A 17,995-nucleotide genomic window follows, 5' to 3' on the forward strand; every position below is an offset into this window, starting at 1 on the left:
CAAGTCGTTTTATTCCACAATTATATGCCAATACACCTTAAAAGGGTTTCTGAATAAATTTACATTTCTTTGCCATTATTACAATTCATAAATATACATAAATCTGGTACAACAAAAGTTGAAAGCCTAGCCTATTGGTAGCTCCTACCTCAGCTACAGCGACATCAACGCCTATAGGAAACTGCGGAACATTTCCTATCCGCTCGCGAATTGGGAGCTTGGTCCTGTTCATCTTGTCTATCTGATGTTGTGTGATGAAAGAAGAAAGCAAGGGTGAGCATCAAACCCACCAAAATAATATGTATAATGATTAACAATATATGAGCCTTCTCATAGTACTCATGAAAGTCTTGGTCAAAAGAAATGAACCAAGTTGATATCTTAATGCGATGAAGTGGCAAAATATTCAGTATATATATATACATATATACTTTTCAAAATATTGGAAGTCCTCTTCCATGCATAATACACACAGAGTTCCAGTGTATAACTGTATAAAAATACCGTTGCAAGGTGATCTCATATATCTAACCTTGTCTCAACGTTTTTCTGAAAATCTTTATCATGCATAAGATAATCATTTACTAGATATAAGTTTAAAAGATGAAGTTACAAGATACTCCAATATACTTATATCTTTTCCAAATACTACTTGAACTACCACAGTTCAAGTTATAATTAGTTCAAAAGTTCATCACATAGATCAGACTACAAGATAATACTTGAATAGATTCAACCTTTAAAATATCATCAAAATAAAATGAAGTTATGAGATACTTCATTTGATGCAAACATCATTTTGAAAACTTGACCCTGCCAACACTCAACAATCGCCCAACCATAGCCTTTCTATCGAAGTGCTCTGGGTAGTGTTGCAGAAATATCTAATTGGATGATGAACTCATTACGGGAGTTTGCCGCGCCAGGAAGACCACTTACGATGATCAGTCGTAGTAGTACAACCCCACCATTTTCTACATGTAGAGGAGAACCTGTCAGATTTACTTGTCAACCGAACACTGAACTCCTAAGGAATGGACCGCCTTAGCAGAACTTCCAGGCCATTTGGGCCAATATAATAAGGCTGGGCCGGCGCTACTCGACCACTTACGCCACTCCTAGTTCAGATGAAATCCATGACTCTGAAACGTAAAGCTCGTCCCCACTTTCCCCAAGTAGAAACTTGTTGATACGGCTCCACCAAGAAGTCGTATCTATTTGGAAAGGAAAACTCACCGATATTTCCCAGGCGATGCCTGTTAATGGATTAACTTGTTCCAAGAATTTTACTTCCCGAGTGTTGGGTAAGTAATCAAAAACTCTTTTATCAAGACAACAACCTTGTTGCAAATATAAAATACACCACAGAGCCGGATCCCTCCGGTTTTGAGCGAGTATTTAAATCCCCTTTCTAAAAGGAAGATCTTAAATATAAAAATGAGTTTTGGTATCCGCTCTAACTTTTGAAAATCATTTTAAAGACTTGAAAACACTTTAAAGAGTGTTTGGAGTAATGCTGATTTAATAAAATAAATCAGTCCCAATATATTAGAAAATATCTGAATATTATTATTTAAATAATATTCCCATAAAGAATAATCTTTATAAAAATAATTGAAGTAGAAGTTTTAAAACTTATACTTGAAATGAATAATAAATAATCAAAGATATACTTATACAAAAGTAATATCTTTATTTGAATATCAAAAGTAAGTTTGATTATCGAACATTATTCTTTAATAAAATAAAGAATATTAATAAATAATAAGCGGAGTCATAATACCTCGAATGAATATTATAAATAATATTCATTAAATAAAATAAAGGAGTCATAAATCCTCAAATGAATATCCAAGTAATATTCAATAAATAATATAAAGGAGTCATAAGTCCTCGAATGAATATTCAAGATAATATTCATTAATAAAATAAAGTTATCGAATAAACCTTATTCGATTAATAGTTTTGAAAACTATAACCATATATATATATAAATATATATATATATATATATATATAAAATCTACTCGGGATCCTCGACTCCCGGTTTTAGAAAATGTTTTCACCTTTGGGTCCCTATACTAAGGGTATATGCAAATTACCGCTATTCTCTAGCATAGGTATTATGCAACTGTAAGCATTTTAACCAACAGATATATAATCCAGGAATATGAAACAGGCATGCATATATACCATATCACATGCTACAATATATCGCAAGAATTTGCTAATAACAAATATGAATTTATCGCAAGATCATGCATATACACATATACATCACAACAACAGTATAACGGGTAGAAAACTTGCCTGAGCGACTGGGGGTTACAAATGGCTCGGGACGAGTCTGGTAACCTATAAACAACAAGTAAGTTGGAATTAAACCAAAGTCACTTGTAAATCTATACTTTAACCAACTTAGACTCTAACGCTTGCTTTGCGCTTACTGATTCTCTTAAGTCAGTCGAGTACCCTCGGCTCCACCATTTTTAATAATTTAACCATTACGAGTTTTAAGGCGATTCCTTCGCGAGTGTCTTACCAACTGCCTAACACACATAACATAATTGTTTCATACTTCAATTAGTCCTTTAAGGTCTTTAACCTATGTTTCAAAGTAAGGCGAGGGGTAAGGGTTCGTTCGCGAAACGTCGTTACTTAAAACGGCCGTTTCTCCTAAACCGTTCATCTGAATCAAACGAACCACATATCAAAACGAAGCTCGTAACATGAACTATCTAAACATGGCAATGGTCAAAACCTAGCAGTGAGTTCAAGGGTTCTGATGTTAAGAACAAAAACAGTCTACGGTAAATCGGGCATTACGACGGCTATGTTTACGCGATTTCCCAAATTTAAACCATTCCAAAACAATCACTAATCAATCCCAATTCACAACCCAATCAAAACTCCATCCATCCTACATCATAACAGCCCCAACAACTCCACATTAACAATTTATACTTATTCCCCGCATGAACTAAAAGCTTTACTTAGGTTCCTTAACTAATTATCAAGATTTACAACCCCAAAAATACCACAAAACCAACTAATCTCTACAAACTCAACCAAACTTTAAACAATCAAGCATCATGCTTCACATATACTATATCAATCATATTCATTCCTAATTACTCAAAACTAAAGCTAGGGTTTGGAGTTTATACCTTCCTTGGAGAGTGGAGAATCAAGAGAATGGCTTGGAATCACCCTTAAAGTCTTTATCCAAGCTTAAACTAAACAAAACTTCAAGAACAAAAATTTTAGTTCTTGAAAAACACTATTCACCATCTTCTTTCATGATTTATAGAAAAAGATTGGCTTGGAATTAGAAGCTTAAACTTATAGGAAGTATGTAACTATCCATGGGGAAGCTTAGATAAATACCTTGCTAAATAGTAAGTGGTGGAACTTGGATCTTCATTTTGCTAAGAAAGAAGCCGAGAGCTTCATGAAGAAATGGAGGGTTTTGTGTTTTGTTCGGTGAAAATGTAATGTTTGGCTTGGTTGGTTGATTATTGATTTGTTTTGTTTTTGGTTAATTACCTTAATAACCTTGTCTTTGTGTGGTTATAAACCAACCACATCTCCTTCCTCCCTATGTCATGCTTATGTCATCATGTGATGTCATCCTTCCCTCTTTGTCCTCTTCTCATTGGTTGGATGACATCATCCCCACTAATCCCTTTGATTAGCTTCTAATTGTTTGCCTAATGACCGCTGATCTGTTATACGGTTCGCTTAACTTTCGTTCTCGTTTCTCGTTTGAGGGATCATACCCGGGATCTTATTACCTGGGTTTCCTTAACCTTTCTCAATACATTATATTCCTTTTATGATCCTCTCTTATAATCCTTTAATTTAAATCCTTTTTATCCTGTTACCTTATACTCAATTCTTTCCGTATCTAGTGGATTTCCGGGAAAAATCAAAGTGTTCGGAATTGGATTTTGACGATCTTTACATATACTTATATGCCATATAGAGTACTAATAAAATCTCAGAATATCCATAACAGAACCCCTACATAGTGTGGCATGAAAAGTTTTCCCATTCAGCAAAAACACTATTCATAAGGGTTTCAAAAATTTCCAAAAATTGGGGTTATTACAGTCTCCCCTCCTTAAAAGGATTCTGTCCCGGAATCTGATAGAAAATGAATAGGGATACTCTCTTACAATTGCACTTTCTAACTCTCGAGTAAATTTTCCCACATTGTGGTCCTTCCATCAAACTCTGAATAGTTTGATAACCCTTCTCCTAAGCACTTATTCCTTTTCACTCTATAACCCTTCCTGGTTGCTCCATATAGGTTACGTCGGGTTGCATGTCTATGCGCTCATATGCCCCTATTTATCTGGCATCCGAATTACACTTCCTTAACATTAATACGTGGAACACGTTATGAACTTGCTACATGTTCGGGGGTAGGGCTAGCTCATATGCTAACTTCCCAATACGTCTTAATACCTCAAAGGGTCCAACAATTCGTTGGCTTAGCTTTCCTTTCTTTTTGAACCTCATCAATCCTTTCCAAGGGATACCTTTAACATTACTAGGTCCCCTATTTCCTATTCTTTGTCCTTTCGTGTCAAATCAACATACTTTTTATGTCCATCTTAGGCTACTACCAGCCGTCCTCTGATTAGATCTATTATATCCTTGGTCCTTTGGACCAATACTGGTCTGAGCATCTTGCGCTCTACAACTTCATCCTAACATAAGGGAGATCCACATTATCTTCCCTCAAGGATCTCATAAGGCGACATCTCGATAATGACATATGATCTATTGTCGTAAGAAACTCAATCCATGTTAAGTGATCATTCCAATTTCTTTCAAGTCTATTGCACAGACTCTCATTATAACTTTTAGCATTAGAGCTTTTGCTTCTCAATACCCATTCTTTTCCAGTTCGTAATCGCTACTACCTTCCGTTCCTAATATTATACTCGTTATACTTCTGCTCGTTAGCGTTCTATAACCTTTTAATAACCACGTTAACCTTAGTATCACGAATGTGTTTCCATTCCGAATACTACAACAACTTTATTACTCCTTTTTCAGCTGTTTCTATTTTCCAAAATTTGATCAATCATATAGAAGTAAAGGAATTTGTTGAGAGATCACTATGATCATGACCACTTGTTATATCGCATAGTTAGTACAGAAGGTGGCCAGCCTTTAGTACTTGACAAGCAATTAAATAATAGCTGGTATCCTACTCGGCTTCTATCACACAGATAGATAGTCATTCGGCAATACCTCCCCTTCTGGAAGGGTTGTTCTTCTCAGCTTATATGAAATGAAAAGAAGAGAAAAGAACGAATTGAAGAGAATTGTATATATGAAAAAAAATATACTGCCACAAAATATCTGGCTTGGAACCTACCTCTGAATTATAGAGGTTTGTCATAGGAGAACAAAACATACGTGTATATATATCAACATCAAGCATTATAGCATCGTATTTCACATGCCTAAATATTTTCTATTCCGTCCATCCTTCTATGGACCCATGATCTTCCTCGAGCTTATACACAATCACCTTTGAAACTCCCTCGATATCGAAAATCGAACCCGGGATCTCATTCTAGACATCATCGTTACTAGAATTCTATGCTTGCACCGCAACCTTCCTCGTATAATAATACGACTCTCTATTGATAAGAAAGAATAAATATTTAATAGGTAGATACTCTACTTAATTAGTCTATCAATGATAACTTATACACTACCACGACCTGATTAGTGGTACTCAATCTCAACACCCATTCCAATACAACTCTCACGGTTGTAATAAGCTTATTACTCGCAGAATCATTGCTGCCTTACTATGGTCCACCACTGACCTACTGTAGTCATTCATTTTCCATGAAGTCTTAATAGCTCACCATACGGAGTCCATACATCTCGTATCTAATTCTTCTAAGGAGGTAACATGATCACCGTTCATGATTCATGAAGAACACTCCTGAACTTGACGTACTTTCATTACATGAAGTAGATAAAATTGCAGAAGAGTTTCAGTCAAAGCAACGATAGCAGGTGAATACCATTCTTAATCGTATGCCTTAAATAGAAGACTTAACTCAAGGTTCGTTTAGTCCTTTTTGAAACATGGTCCTGGCTTATCTCAAGATAGTATCTTCTGAGATAGATAGCCTGCTCATGGCGATTACACGAATTAAACCTTTACCAACTACTATTATGGTTGGGTATTGCACAGTCATCAGAAGCAATGTCAATCTTTCAAACCATAATACAACCTTTATGGCTTCAACCATTATTACTGTATTCCTCTGGCACGAGCGCCTGTAATTTTCCTCTTACATTTAAAGTGTCGGCCACCTCTTTGGCCTTTCCTGATAGTAATATTTCCTTACAATCAATGTCATCTTAACCACTTCCAAATAAATTTTCTACCTCATTTCAATCACTGCTTATGTGAATATTTTTCTTTAAAGTCTGATGAGTAAAAAATAAAAAAAATTATCACCATTTTTCCATAAGTTATTGCCCCAGTTTTTAGAGGTTAATCACTGTCACGACTGACTTTTAATCATACTTAGAACATCTTTTATCTTAAGTCCTAATTGCCCTGAACAATTCCGACCATTACTGGTTCGATCCATACCTTCTCGTGGTTTAACACATGCCTCACTTGGCATCATTATAATTACGTCATATTTCCTTTATCAACATTTCTATTCTTGAGAATTTTGAATATTACCTTTCTCCTTGTAAAACCTCTAAGGTTATCCTTGAATCGTTCCTCCTGTATTCCCTAGATACAGGGCATATCAAGATACCATTTATTAATACCAGAATCATTGTCTATATACTTCTGAAAAAATTTCTCCATTGATTCTTAAAGGTTGTTATTACCTTAATCCTTTCCAATTCATACTGTCAAAACTCATACTATCCCTATTAAGGGTGAAATGCCAACCTTTAGGCATTCCCCTAGGATTCGTTTTAAGTTACCGATGTTCTATCCTTAATTCCACCTTTAAAAAGGTACATGCATCCTTCCATGGATAAATCAAGTCATATATTCCTGATAAGGGTGTCTTATTCAATCATTTCCACCTCGATAGTATATGCCTAATTTCACAATAACATCTGTATTCAAAATGAGGTCAATCAATATGGCCTCCAAAAGATAACAACGGTTATCCGCTTTTCTTCACTGATTTGGTAATGATCACATGGATGTTCTGGAAGATATTGGTCGTGTTCAACGTGAACTTCTTCTTAATAAATCTTTATTTACTTTTGTTGTTTATCTCAATAGTCATCTCAATGTTGGGATATCTTTCATACCTGACGTCTCCCTTTCTGGGTATCATGCCCCTGGTCTTACACTTCACATTCTTGAAGGTCACTTCCTTCATCCAATTTTCCTAATTTCTTACTTCCTTGTCTCCTCAGTCTATCTGCGTCTCATTATTTATCCTTCGAACTATCTCAAGGTTTCCTCGAATCCTCCCAACTTACAGGGGATAAAATATATGTATCTCTTATACCTTCAACCATCAATTTAACTCATGGTGAATCACCCTCATCCTGACGATTACATACTTTTCTATTTCTATTACTACGAGTCTTTAGGGTTTCCTCATACCCAACTCCCTTATCATTGCTCAAACTCTATTGCCTTTATATTCCTTTCCACTTCAGTTTCTTTTTATTTTCCTTTCTCTTATCATTATTTCATGAACCAACACAATATAAGCATTGATTTCATACATCCCATCATTCTGGATTCGTGTCCTCAGAACGAATCTTGATAACTTTTACAACTTAGATTCATAATTCATCATACTCGTATGCCTTTGTTCTGTCTCTAAAGCTTTTACACCATCTCCATAACCTTGGGAAGTACTTTCCTAAAAACAATTGACTGAACTTAAATTAGTTTATTATAATCTCTTGCTCCGTGCCTTCCTTGGTCTTACAGTAGTGGGTAGCCTCTCTCTTAGGAGGGTAAGTGACAAAATAGTCTTTTGTGATTCGTCAATCATTTAGAATCTCAAATGATTCCTATTTTTCCTTTAGCCAGGCTCTTGCCCCGACTGGGTCAACCTGTTCCTTGGAACTCTGAGAGCTTAGCGATTTAAAGGTCATGAAAGAATTTCCTACCGCATTGTTTCCTCAAGGTGGTGGTTGGGGATAATAGTCTAAGTTCTTTCTAGACAGGTCCATGAATTGCCGTATAGGAGTACCGTCTCGGGTCTCCTTTCCTTACTCGACTTTCTGTTTCCTTAGTATGAAATGTTTCATCCTTCTCCCATACTTGGGGTTATCTTATACGTTAAAATCCTTGTTTTCCACTTCATTATATTATGGGCTCCTTCTTTCTTAATGGCGTTCTCCCTGACTATCACATTCAGGGTTTGCCCTAACTCTTATTCCTCGAACTATGACTTTCATCTAAGATCTCATCTTTCAGCTCTTGAACATTTGGAACCCAAATTCTGTAGGAATACCTCATTATTCCCTTATCATCTTTCTCAGTATTAATCTCTTATCTATTTGTTGGCTTTCTGCCTTCATTCATCACTTTTTCTGGCACAATCTGTTCTTTTCCAATAATTTGAACTGTATTGCAATCTCAAACAGCTTTTCAGTACCGGCTCCGGTTACCTTCACTTCTATTTCCATTTTTTTCAAAATCTCTTATAAACTCTCCCAAAGACATTATCATCTTGAGTCTCTCCTTTTTACTAAGGGCATCAGCCACCACATTGGCTTTTCCCGAATGATAAAGAATCTCATAATCGTAATCCTTGATTAGCTCTAACCACCTTCTCTGGCGCATGTTGAGCTCTTTCTACGCGAAAATGCACTAGAGCACTTATGGCTTGTGTAAATCTCGCACTTCTCTCAATACAAGTAGTGCCTCCAATCTTTAGGGCAAAACTATTGCCACGAGCCTAAGCTCATGGATGGGGACATCGAATTTTATACTTCCTTAATTGTCTTGACGCGTACGCGATTACCTTGCTGTGCTGTATAAGAAGCACCCTAATTCCTTATGCGAAGCGTCACTACACTTCACAAAATCTCATTTTCCATCCGGCAACGCCAACATAGGGAACGTCACCAACCTTTGCTTCGGTTCTTAAAAGTTGTTCTCGTATTTCTCTGTCTATTCGAACTTCTCAGTCTTATGAGTAAGCCGCGTTAAAGGGGCTACTATCTTTACAAACTTGAACGAACCTCTAGTAGTGACCGACCAATCCTACCTCTGGTAGTCGACCTAACCATGGTCATCAATTCTTCAGTGGTCCTTTATTCATTCTTGTCAGGATCCTTCACGGGATCCTCCTCAGCAACAATCCCTTCTAGGACAACATCCTCAACCGCTACATCCTCAATATCAAAATCATTCGGTCCTGCATTAGGACACTCTATCGGATCCACAATCCCGTCTCCAATTAGTAATAAAACATCATCGCGTTGATGTTCCTCAACCTCAGGGTTCGGAGACCCTCTACCATATACGATAACGAACTACGCTTCTATCACGATATTTATAAGGGTTCCCATAAGGGTTTTAACTGTCAGTACTACGTTAGGTAGTCCGACTATGAACTTGTCAAGAGTTCTTATTATCTTAGTGAACTTATTATCTTAACGTCACATCATCTCTGAGGTTTATAACGTTTAGCTCCGATACCATTTCTGTAACACCCCCAAATCCGGGGTCGGGGATCCGGGTTGTCACGAGTTCCATTTCCCTTAATAACACCCAATCTTAATAAATAATCAACTACTCTGTACTGTGACCCCACAATAAACACACACACCACAAGTTATAGTCTCAGAGATGAATATCCAAAAATAATCACAAGTCGTTTTATTCCACAATTATATGCCAATACACCTTAAAAGGGTTTCTGAATAAATTTACATTTCTTTGCCATTATTACAATTCATAAATATACATAAATCTGGTACAACAAAAGTTGAAAGCCTAGCCTATTGGTAGCTCCTACCTCAGCTACAGCGACATCAACGCCTATAGGAAACTGCGGAACGTTTCCTATCCGCTCGCGAATTGGGAGCTTGGTCCTGTTCATCTTGTCTATCTGATGTTGTGTGATGAAAGAAGAAAGCAAGGGTGAGCAGCAAGCCCACCAAAATAATATGTATAATGATTAACAATATATGAGCCTTCTCATAGTACTCATGAAAGTCTTGGTCAAAAGAAATGAACCAAGTTGATATCTTAATGCGATGAAGTCGCAAAATATTCAGTATATATATATACATATATACTTTTCAAAATATTGGAAGTCCTCTTCCATTTATAATACACACAGAGTTCCAGTGTATAAGTGTATAAAAATACCGTTGCAAGGTGATCTCATATAGCAAACCTTGTCTCAACGTTTTTCTGAAAATCTTTGTCATGCATAAGATAATCATTTACTAGATATAAGTTTAAAAGATGAAGTTACAAGATACTCCAATATACTTATATCTTTTCCAAATACTACTTGAACTACCACTGTTCAAGTTATAATTAGTTCAAAAGTTCATCACATAGATGATACTACAAGATAATACATGAATAGATTCAACCTTTAAAATATCATCAAAATAAAATGAAGTTATGAGATACTTCATTTGATGCAAACAACATTTTGAAAACTTGACCCTGCCAACACTCAACAATCGCCCAACCGTAGCCTTTCTATCGAAGTGCTCTGGGTAGTGTTGCAGAAATATCCAATTGGATGATGAACTCATTACGGGAGTTTGCCGCGCCAGGAAGAGCACTTACGATGATCAGTCGTAGTAGTACAACCCCACCATTTTCTATATATAGAGGAGAACCTGTCGGATTTACTTGTCAACCGAACACTGAACTCCTAAGGAATGGACCGCCTTAGCGGAACTTCCAGGCCATTTGGGCCAATATAATAAGGCTGGGCCGGCGCTACTCGACCACTTACGCCACTCCTAGTTCAGATGAAATCCATGACTCTGAAACGTAAAGCTCGTCCCCCTTTTCCCCAAGTAGAAACTTGTTGATACGGCTCCACCAAGAAGTCGTATATATTTGGAAAGGAAAACTCACCGATATTTCCCAGGCGATGCCTATTAATGGATTAACTTGTTCCAAGAATTTTACTTCCCGAGTGTTGGGTAAGTAATCAAAAACTCTTTTATCAAGACAACAACCTTGTTGCGAATATAAAATACACCACAGAGCCGGATCCCTCCGGTTTTGAGCGAGTATTTAAATCCCCTTTTTAAAAGGAAGATCTTAAATATAAAAATGAGTTTTGGGATCCGCTCTAACTTTTGAAAATCATTTTAAAGACTTGAAAACACTTTAAAGAGTGTTTGGAATAATGCTGATTTAATAAAATAAATCAGTCCCAATATATTAGAAAATATCTGAATATTATTATTTAAATAATATTCCCATAAAGAATAATCTTTATAAAAATAATTGAAGTCGAAGTTTTAAAACTTATACTTGAAATGAATAATAAATAATCAAAGGTATACTTAGACAAAAGTAATATATTTATTTGAATATCAAAAGTAAGTTTGATTATCGAACATTATTCTTTAATAAAATAAAGAATATTAATAAATAATAAGCGGAGTCATAATACCTCGAATGAATATTATAAATAATATTCATTAAATAAAATAAAGGAGTCATAAATCCTCAAATGAATATCCAAGTAATATTTAATAAATAATATAAAGGAGTCATAAGTCCTCGAATGAATATTCAAGATAATATTCATTAATAAAATAAAGTTATCGAATAAACCTTATTCGATTAATAGTTTTGAAAACTATAACCATATATATATAAATATATATATATATATATATAAAATCTACTCGGGATCCTCGACTCCCGGTTTTAGAAAATGTTTTCACCTTTGGGTCCCTATACTAAGGGTATATGCAAATTACCGCTATTCTCTAGCATAGGTATTATGCAACTATAAGCATTTTAACCAACAGATATATAATCCAGGAATATGAAACAGGCATGCATATATACCATATCACATGCTACAATATATCACAAGAATTTTCTAATAACAAATATGCATTTATCGCAAGATCATACATATACACATATACATCACAACAACAGTATAACGGGTAGAAAACTTGCTTGAGCGACTGGGGGTTACAAATGGCTCGGGACGTGTCTGGTAACCTATAAACAACAGGTACGTTGGAATTAAACCAAAGTCACTTGTAAATCTATACTTTAACCAACTTAGACTCTAACGCTTGCTTTCCGCTTACTGATTCTCTTAAGTCACTCGAGTACCCTCGGCTCCACCATTTTTAATAATTTAACCATTACGAGTTTTAAGGCGATTCCTTCGCGAGTGTTTTACCAACTGCCTAACACACTTAACATAATTGTTTCATACTTCAATTAGTCCTTTAAGGTCTTTAACCTATGTTTCAAAGTAAGGCGAGGGGTAAGGGTTCGTTCGCGAAATGTCGTTACTTAAAACGGCCGTTTCTCCTAAACCGTTCATCGGAATCAAACGAACCACATATCAAAACGAAGCTCGTAACATGAACTATCTAAACATGGCAATGGTCAAAACCTAGCAGTGAGGTCAAGGGTTATGATGTTAAGAACAAAAACAGTCTACGGTAAATCGGGCATTACGACGGCTATGTTTACGCGATTTCCCAAATTTAAACCATTCCAAAACAACCCCAATCAATCCCAATTCACAACCCAATCAAAACTCCATCCATCCTACATCATAACAGCCCCAACAACTCCACATTAACAATTTATACTTATTCCCCGCATGAACTAAAAGCTTTACTTAGGTTCCTTAACTAATTATCAAGATTTACAACCCCAAAAATACCACAAAACCAACTAATCTCTACAAACTCAACCAAACTGTAAACAATCAAGCATCATGCTTCACATATACTATATCAATCATATTCATTCCTAATTACTCAAAACTAAAGCTAGGGTTTGGAGTTTATACCTTCCTTGGAGAGTGGAGAATCAAGAGAATGGCTTGGAATCACCCTTAAAGTCTTTATCCAAGCTTAAACTAAACAAAACTTCAAGAACAAAAATTTTAGTTCTTGAAAAACACTATTCACCATCTTCTTTCATGATTTATAAAAAAAGATTGGCTTGGAATTAGAAGCTTAAACTTATAGGAAGTATGTAACTATCCATGGGGAAGCTTAGATAAATACCTTGCTAAATAGTAAGTGGTGGAGCTTGGATCTTCATTTTGCTAAGAAAGAAGCCGAGAGCTTCATGAAGAAATGGAGGGTTTTGTGTTTTGTTTGGTGAAAATGTAATGTTTGGCTTGGTTGGTTGATTATTGATTTGTTTTGTTTTTGGTTAATTACCTTAATAACCTTGTCTTTGTGTGGTTATAAACCAACCACATCTCCTTCCTCCCTATGTCATGCTTATGTCATCATGTGATGTCATCCTCCCCTCTTTGTCCTCTTCTCATTGGTTGGATGACATCATCCCCACTAATCCCTTTGATTAGCTTCTAATTGTTTGCCTAATGACCGCTGATCTGTTATACGGTTCGCTTAACTTTCGTTCTCGTTTCTCGTTTGAGGGATCATACTCGGGATCTTATTACTTGGGTTTCCTTAACCTTTCTCAATACATTATATTCTTTTTATGATCCTCTCTTATAATCCTTTAATTTAAATCCTTTTTATCCTGTTACCTTATACTCAATTCTTTTCGTATCTAGTGGATTTCCGGGAAAAATCAAAGTGTTCGGAATTGGATTCTGACGATCTTTACATACACTTATATGCCATATAGAGTACTAATAAAATCTCAGAATATCCATAACAGAACCCCTACATAGTGTGGCATGAAAAGTTTTCCCATTCAGCAAAAACACTATTCATAAGGGTTTCAAAAATTTCCAAAAATTGGGGTTATTACATGAAACCTATGGTTCTCAAGCCCAACAACAGATCCAATAAGGACTCTACAAAGAATCCTCTGAAAGAAGTGGATTTTCCTCTTCCAAAGGCTGATGAGGACAAGCTTTTGGGTAGAAGTATCTCAAAGCTCAAAGAGACCATGGATGTGGCTGTAAGGAGGAACATAGCTATTATCTTTAGAGAGGGAAAGAGCATATGTATGATGCAAGGACATCCCAAATTCTCAATAGCCAAGAGGGAAGAAACTAGAAGGTTGAAGGAAGAAGCCAAACAGCTAAAGGCTGACAAAAGAGCACAAGCAAAGCTTGAAAAACAGCTAAAGTCAAGTCAGGCTGAAGAACAGAAAGAAGTTGAAGACAAAAGTGAAGATGAAGCTATGGGGGACATGGTTGATACTGATATGGAGGAAAGAAGTAAGGGAAGAGAAGAATGGCAAAAAGGGAATAGAAAGAAGGTCAATACAAAGAGAAAGATGGTGGATGAGACTGAAGAAACCCAATCAATATCCAAACCACTACCCTCTATTCCTGAACCCATTATGCCTGACCCCTTCATGAACATTCATGGTGAAACAATCATTCCCAAGGAGGAACCAATTGATTGGGACACCATCAAATTGCCCACCTTCCTAACCTCTTCTCCACCATCAAAGAAGCAGAAAAGAAGAATCAAATCAATACCCTCTAAAGCCTCAATCAAATTCACACAGAAGCCTAAGCCTAAGTCTCAAGCCTCTAAGGATGATTATGTTCACATCTGTGACATAAAAGAATTTTCAGACATTGAACTCTATCTGGATGAGCTGGAGGAAGTAAGGGGAATAGCTGCCTACAGACAGCTACCAGAAAGACTAGTGTTCAAATACAAAGGAGATGGGGAAAGAACCTGGCCTCTTTACAGAATTCTGAATGAAGGCTACTCTACCTTGATTAGAGTCTACTCAGCCATACAAAGGGATTTTGGCTTTACCAGGACTGCCAAGACTGAGATTCTCAACAAGATTGCCAACATAAGGAAAACTTGGAGGGAGCCCAATGCTTTGCCTAGAACATTACTCATACAAGAAAGAGGAATTACAATTCACAAATCACCTCATTGGTTGATGGAGTTCAGAGACAACAAAGGAGTCAGAAGATTTTTCAGAATTGAAGATCAGCTCAAGATTGCCAGTAATGAAACTCTCAAGGATATGTAATCTAAGTTAGACATCAATGAAGAAGATGAAGCTGAATTCTACAGACAACTTCAACTTCAAATAGAGGAGAATGACAGGAGGCTAGGAAAGAAAACAAGGAATCAAAGGAAAAGAAACTAATCTGCTCAGGCTAAAGGAGCACCCTTGGAAATAATGTAACTCTTCAATTCCATCTCAGCATACACATTTTTGTAGCACTTTTGAATTTATGCTTTATTACAATTTATATATTTTTCAAGTGTTTTGTTATCATCAAGCTAAACCCAAATTTATGCCTGCAGTTCTAGTAGACATAAATAGGGGGAGATTGTTAGGAATATGTGTATTAGTTTGATGATAAGTTAAACAAAACACTTAAGTAAAATATAGTGTTTGTAGCCTCAATGGATAAGACCATCTTGGCTATCCGTTGAAGGAGTAGCTTTACTTAGCAATAAGTTTAGTATTGTAGCACATTTCATTCTCTGGATTCAAGTTGTAATTCTTAGATGTTGTAGGAAATTATCAGTCATGTTGACTACTAATGGATATGCAAATAGGAGGGCTAACTGTAAATATTTCATGCCTTGTAATTTTGTATAAGTGAAGAAGTATCAACGGATATTGAAGACCTTTAACGGATAAGAAACAAAGCTTCAACGGATGTCTCTAATGCTTCAACGGATAATATCCATCAATGGATAAGTGCTTCAACGGATAAAGACTTCAACTGATAATGCATCAACGGATAAAGCTTCAACGGATAAAGCCTCAACGGATAAGGCATCAACGGATGAAAGCTTCAACGGATGTTTAGTTCATTAGCAGTTGATAGTGACAATTCACAAGCTGACAGAGGTACATGGGTTGACAGAGACAAACTGGAATGTGGAAGCCTCTAGGAGGAATCAAAAAAATGCAGCATTTCCATTCTGATGCAAACAAGGAAGTATTCAAAGATTCACAGATTATCCTAGATTGCATTGGATAGAGAAATGAAGAAGAAACATGTGAAGAATCTTTTAATTGTATTTTACAGTTTTGTCTTCACTTGTAAACTTGGTGATATATAAACCAAGTAGCAGCTAGTAATTAGATATGAATTTTTTCCTGAGCTGTTTAGAAATATCCAGAGAGAAAATCATCTAGTTTGTACTAGGAAGCAGCTGTGATTTAATTCTTTGAATCACAGATTTTCTGAAATAACACATCTCTGGTGGAACAACAAATCCACCAGAAAAGTTTTTAAGTTCTTTGTGTTCTTTACATTTGTGTTTGAATATATATCTGTCTGTATCAGCTTCAAGCAATTCACACACATTGGTTCACTTAAACACTTAGCCTTAGAAACTACTCAAAACTTGAAAAAGTTTTGAGATTTACATTCAACCCCCTTCTGTAAATCTCATTGTTAGTCCACTGGGAATAACAGTTAGTCTGAGTCTTTGTGGGAATGAACTAGAAAGTATTCTATATTACTTGTGAACGCGTATACTTGCGTGAATATTAGCGCGTGTTTTCGCCCTAACAAGTTTTTGGCGCCGCTGCCGGGGACTCGGCGTATTTGTTTAGTTTATGTACTTACCATCATTGGTCGTTAGGACTCAGTGATTAAGACGTGTTACTTATTGTTTTCGGTTGTGTTTCAGGTACTTTAACGAGCGTTTATGCAAACTCGTTCTCGTACTCGCAAGAGGACTTTAGATACAGCTGAGGAGACAGACGAAGTTCTTGATATTCCGGAGAAGATAGATTTTGAAGATTCGGATTCAGGAAGTGAGCAGAAGGAGCCAGTAATCATGGGTGATCGTATCGTTCCGGCAGATCCAGCTCTTATGGACTTTTCTCGGCCTAAAATTGATGACATTCAGTCAAGCATTCTTCATCCGGCTATCCAAGCTAACACCTTTGAAATCAAGCCGGGCACTATTCAGATGGTGCAAAACTCTGTTTCTTTTGGAGGAGCTGCGACTGAAGACCCCAATATGCACATAAGGAATTTTGTCGAGATCTGTAGTACTTTCAAATATAATGGTGTGACTGATGAGGCTATCAAGCTGAGGCTTTTCCCATTCTCACTGAGGGATAAAGCTAAGGACTGGTTACATTCTGAACCAGCTGGGTCCATCACTACTTGGCAAGATCTTGCGCAAAAGTTTCTGGTGAAGTTTTATCCAATGGCAAAGACTGCTGCTATGAGGAGTGTTATTACTCAGTTTGCGCAGCAACCTACAGAATCTATGTGCGAAGCTTGGGAGCGCTAGAAGGAAATGTCGAGAAAGTGTCCACATCATGGAATGCCCGATTGGATGGTGATCACTGGTTTCTGTAATGGTTTAGGGGCCCAATCTCGGCCCATGCTCGATGCAGCAGCTGAAGGCGCCTTGTGGGCCAAAAGCTATACTGAGGATTATAATCTTATTGAGACTATGGCTGCAAATGAGCATCAAAACCCAACTCAAAGGATGAAGCCTGGGAAGGTAGCAGGTATTCTGGAAGTTGATGCAGCCACCACTATTGCAGCGCAGCTCCAAGCGCTGTCTATGAAGGTCGATTCTCTAGCCACCTATGGAGTCAATCAAATAGCTATGGTCTGTGAGCTTTGTGCAGGTTCTCATGCTACTGATCAATGTTCTCTTGTTAACGAATATGTTCAGTATGTGAACAATTATCAGCAACAACAGCAGCCGGTGCCAGCTACTTATCATCCTAACAACAGAAATCATCCAAATTTCAGCTGGAGTAATAATTAGAATGCTATTCAGCCACCATATCAGCAAGGTGTGAGTAAACAGTTCAATCCACCTGGATTCCAGCAACCACAGCAGTATGGTCAAAGGCAATCATATCCTCAACAGG

At 36.7% G+C, this 17,995-nt stretch overlaps 1 non-coding gene across 1 annotated transcript; it reads right to left on the minus strand.

Annotated features, from left to right (window-relative positions):
- Positions 1-17,328: 17,328 nt before the first annotated feature.
- On the minus strand, positions 17,329-17,435 carry LOC141669098 (small nucleolar RNA R71). Its single transcript, XR_012553394.1, has one exon. It is a non-coding gene; the product is annotated as a small nucleolar RNA R71 (small nucleolar RNA).
- Between the last annotated feature and the right edge of the window lie 560 nt (positions 17,436-17,995).

Source organism: Apium graveolens, chromosome 6 (genome assembly GCF_009905375.1).
Source record: "Apium graveolens cultivar Ventura chromosome 6, ASM990537v1, whole genome shotgun sequence".
Taxonomy (NCBI): Eukaryota; Viridiplantae; Streptophyta; class Magnoliopsida; order Apiales; family Apiaceae; genus Apium; species Apium graveolens.